Consider the following 4,808-nt stretch of genomic DNA (forward strand, 5'->3'; position numbering starts at 1 on the left):
AAGGTCAACATTGAGAAATATTCTAAGGATGCTCATTGTGTAAGATAAAAAGTGCAGGTCCTCATTATAGAACATTGAGACATGATTAAAAATCAAAGAATCTACCAATTTTTCTTGAAAACATCCTATTATAATGGTACATCAACTAAGAATTATTACTAATATTTTTGTTACCATTTTTATTTCAGAGAAATTATATATAATTTCAGTACACAGTAAAAGTACAGTCAATTTTTTGACAAATGTCAATTAGAACTCTGTAAATTAGGTTTTTGTTTTAAAGATATACATTGCTGCCAACTGACTTCATTGAGTTAAATCTTTGTCTAAATTTTTTTCTTTACTTCTCTTTCTTCTTCTTGTTCTTCTTGTTCTTCTTCTTGTTCTTCTTCTCCTCCTCTCCTCCCCCCTCCCCCTCCCCTCCCCCTCCCCCTCCCCTCCTCCTCCTCCTCCTCCTCCTCCTCCTCCTCCTCCTTCTCCTTCTCCTTCTCCTTCTCCTTCTCCTTCTCCTTCTCCTTCTTCTTCTTCTTCTTCTTCTTCTTCTTCTTCTTCTTCTTCTTCTTCTTCTTCTTCTTCTTCTTCTTCTTCTTTCTTCTTTTCTCCTTCTCCTTCTCCTTTTTCTTCTCTGTGTGTGTGTGCCAGGGGAGAGCATGAATGCATTCTCCCATTACCACAAATTATGCAGTCGAGTTTCCCACATTTGGGGAATGTCAAGGTTCAGTACATCCAGAGTGCAATGGTTAACTCTCACCCTGGGAAAACCACCTTTGTGGTCATGGTATCTACCTGCCAGGTAAGTATTTCTTTTTTCTATTTTCTTAACCTTTTAATGCAGACCACTGTCCACTTTAACTATTGTTTTTGTCTTGGCTCCCATTCTGCCAGTGTTGTATTCTAAAATAATCACATTTTATTATGAAAAGCAATATTTATTGTCATAGCATATTTGTAAAAGTAAATCACATTTAAATAGAAAACATATCAAGGCTCATAATAAAAATAGACACTTCATTACACCAATAAAAAAGAAATTGTAAGCATTGTTCATTCAAGCAAATATGTGTCCATTTTTAGAAACAATAATTTTAATTGCTTGTGTTATTAATTCTTCTAGAGTAAGTTTTTATAAAGCTGTTTTAAAATTTGACAGCATTAGATTTAATCAATCAGCACATCAATAAGATAAATGAAGATTTAGCTTATTTTTAGCAATACCCTTTCATTTTTCCATCACTTCCAATGCAGTTTCAGCACCTTTTTCATCTCTCAGTTGGGAAACATGGTTACTTAAATAATTTACGTATAAACAGACATTTTTTTCTTCAATCAAAGACATTATCTTGATTCTTATCTTTGGAATTTAAAGATACTAATATCTACCTCTATATTCCTTTTATTCTATATTCTCTTTTATTGCTAAAACAACAAAATTTAACCATATCTACTTTTACATTTCAAATGTCTTATTGCAATGACTACTTTTATGCTTAGTCTTTAGATTCATATGTATGCATTATTATATGCTTGGCCATCATTATTATATCATTATATGTTTGACTATGTAATGTTTCAAAGCCAAGTATTGAGATTCATTTTCTTTATTTTAACATTTTTTTCATTTTCTTGGAGTTCTAGTTGCCTTCTATTAGTGCATTCTCTTATTATTTGTGAAATAATTTAGGATATTTCCTTTACCATTCTCTTTATTGTATGTAAATGTGAGTTGGATAACAGTGGAAACAAGGAAAACAATTAAGAGGCTGATGTCATGTACAAGTTGAGGTACAAAGGAAGCTTAAATGACAAGAGGGACAGTAAGATCAGCTCAAATCCATCATTATTATGAGTAAAACAGACAGAAGCTCCGCTCACCATATAGTGTGGTGGTAGCATCATTTTGCATAGCAAGTATTGCACAGTATCATTATATTTTCTCTCACACAAGTACTAAGTTTAAAGATCAAACCACCACCCTAGGTCACAGAGATTGCACAACTGACAAATGTGGTAAGTGTGCACGCACACACACTAATTCTTCAACTATTAGTATAGTGGTATAGCATACTTCTATTGTTTTTAGTAGTTGCACTAGCATTTTATTATTTTTAAAAATTAAGTCATGGGGATAAAAAATCTCTGAATTATCATGAATTAGGTGCTTTTTAACAATATGTATCCTTAATAGATAGTCATTAATTGGAGTATACATGTGTTGGGGGGGTGCAGTGGTTAGTATTTATAAAGGATGACCTTGACATGTTTTATGATGCCTCCAAAGCAATTACTGCAGAAACTGAGATGGAAAACAATGGCAAAAACCAGATAGAACTGCTTGAGTAGGTCCAAAGCACAGACATTGCTCAGAAGCACTTGATGTCAGTTAACTTTTAATGAGGAAAGGTACTAGGTAATTAAATCTTGTCATACAACTATGAAAAAGAGTATCAGGTAACAATCTTGCTATGCAATATAAAAGAAGAAAAGACATTTTCTGAAAACTTGCCCGATGCTCTGTCATCTGAAACTATTCTTTATGAGTGCAGGGTGAAGGTCAAGGAGGTATCTCAACTCCATCAATCCTTTGGACAGTTACAAATGACCTTTCACTTTCCATAAGACATTCAATATTCTGAATTGGAGGGATACATTTTTCTGTGTTTAGAAAATGGCAAAATTGAAACCTTTCCCTTTGCAGGAGAAGCACCTCTGTAGACTTTCTTGAACAGACTATTCATTCCCAAAGCTCAGTGTTATGCTCATCAACAGAAATTGTTCTATTGCTAAATAATTTTTATTAAAGTTTTAAAAACCCAACACTGGCCTGTTAGAGGATGATAATTTCTTCTTTGAAATACTTATTTAGTATTTAGTATCATTTTTTACTTCAGAAAAGTAAGCCATGAATATCATATTTACATTAGAAAGCTAATAAAGGGAATGGAAGCAAAATCTTAATTCCACAATCTTTTTTTCATATCTGATATTCTTTAAAATGGTTATTTTGAGTAACAATGAAAAGACATTTAAAAAGTTTCAGTTCAGAACTAAGACTTCTGCTCTAATAAATTCAGATCTTTTACAATCCTTACTTTTTTCTTCATTTTCCATATAAAAGGTCACAGTAATCAAGCTGTCATCAACTTACGGAATATATAGCAGTGTAGCCACTGGCTAAAATTACATTTATAGGTACCTTAAGATAACACAACACTTATACTATACTTATGAATACATGCATTGTGACACATAGTTACAAAGTTAAAGGCATTAAAATATGCTTGACAATAGTTAAAAGAGTAAGGCATTTTATTTTTCACTTATTTACTTAATCATCCCCTTAATGTAAAATTATTGGGAATCTGCTATGGGCTAGAGGTTGCTATAGGTACTGGGATGCAGAGAGGGAGAGACAGAGAACATCTCTGTTCTTACTGAAGTCTCACTATGGACAGATGAAAAAGTACACAAGCAAATATATAAATAATATTATTCCAAATACTGCTCAACCCTTTGGAAAAAATAAAACAGGTAATGGATAGATCATGCAAAATCAGAGCAGGGGATTCTATTTTACACAGTGTGATCAGGGAAGCTTTTAATAAACTGTGTACTCTGCCTGATATTAGAATTGAGAAACAAATATATGTCATCTAATGAGTAATTGATGACATACAATTAATGACATCTAATTGATCACTGAGTGCATTCTTCCCAAAGTGATTCGTAGTGATTTTCACTGTTCTTGTTATTTATTATTTTAAAAGAAAAAGATAGTTTTTGTTCATTGACTAATCTTACAGAATACAGAACATACTTATTTCCTTAAATTGTTATATTGTCTACAATACAACTGTAAAGAAATTAATATTTTTCATGTAATAATTTTTAAGTTAAAATTTAGAAGTTAATGTAGCAGATATGTGTTTTCATTTTCTAAATGTCTTTTGTTTTTTTGTAAACTACACAATTCATTGGAAATTATTATAAAATTATTCAAAATCCCATAGTAAATTATACAAAAGAATATGCATTATTCTAAAATGGTATTTTGTTTTTTGAAGATTACATGGTAATTGTGTTCTCTTATCTTAAATTTCTATATAACATGAAAGGCTTAATCTGATAGGCAGAGAATATTTTTTGTTGGCCAATAAACATATACGTACAGATAAGATGACTCAAAGAGAATTAGCAAAGCAAAGACAAAAATAATGAAATGATGGTGGTTGATATTCTTAAAAGTTAAAAACAGTTTTAAAATTTCATTCAGGTAAAATAAGTTTACTCTATGATAAATTGTGATGAGTTCTATATGCAAGTTCTGACTTGAATGTCAGAGTATACAGTTGGTTTCATGTTAGTTGACCCAATGATTGTGCCGAATTATGAATGCAATACTGTTACTGTATCAGCTCAGAGAAAAAAAACTGTCAATGGCAAATTAAATGTAGGTATGAAAAAATAACAAACTTGAAGATTAAGATTTAGTTGTAGCAAGATCTATTTTCAACAGAAAAAACACTCTATCCTTTTATACTTCAGATTGACTTTCAATTTATAAATAATAATTTTTATTTTTGCACATTACAAACTGAGATTAAAAAAACTCTATTGGCACATTAGACTGAGGTGAATCAGAGATCTTAGCCAGTATCCAAATTTCCTAATAAACTCAAGGATACACATAAGAGACACAGGTAAAATAGAAAGAAAGTGTTCTGGGATCTTTCATGCACTAGGATGCAATGTGACCCAGATTAAGCTGTGAGATCTTCAATGAGGTCATGCAGCCACAACATGTATGTATG

At 31.6% G+C, this 4,808-nt stretch overlaps 1 non-coding gene across 1 annotated transcript; it reads right to left on the reverse strand.

The window, feature by feature from the left end:
- Nucleotides 1-639: 639 nt before the first annotated feature.
- Nucleotides 640-801, reverse strand: LOC119049254 (U1 spliceosomal RNA). Its single transcript, XR_005082487.2, has one exon. It is a non-coding gene; the product is annotated as a U1 spliceosomal RNA (small nuclear RNA).
- Between the last annotated feature and the right edge of the window lie 4,007 nt (nucleotides 802-4,808).

The sequence above is a fragment of the Artibeus jamaicensis genome, unplaced genomic scaffold (genome assembly GCF_021234435.1).
Source record: "Artibeus jamaicensis isolate MK-2021 breed Jamaican fruit bat unplaced genomic scaffold, CSHL_Jam_final scaffold_916, whole genome shotgun sequence".
Classification (NCBI taxonomy): Eukaryota; Metazoa; Chordata; class Mammalia; order Chiroptera; family Phyllostomidae; genus Artibeus; species Artibeus jamaicensis.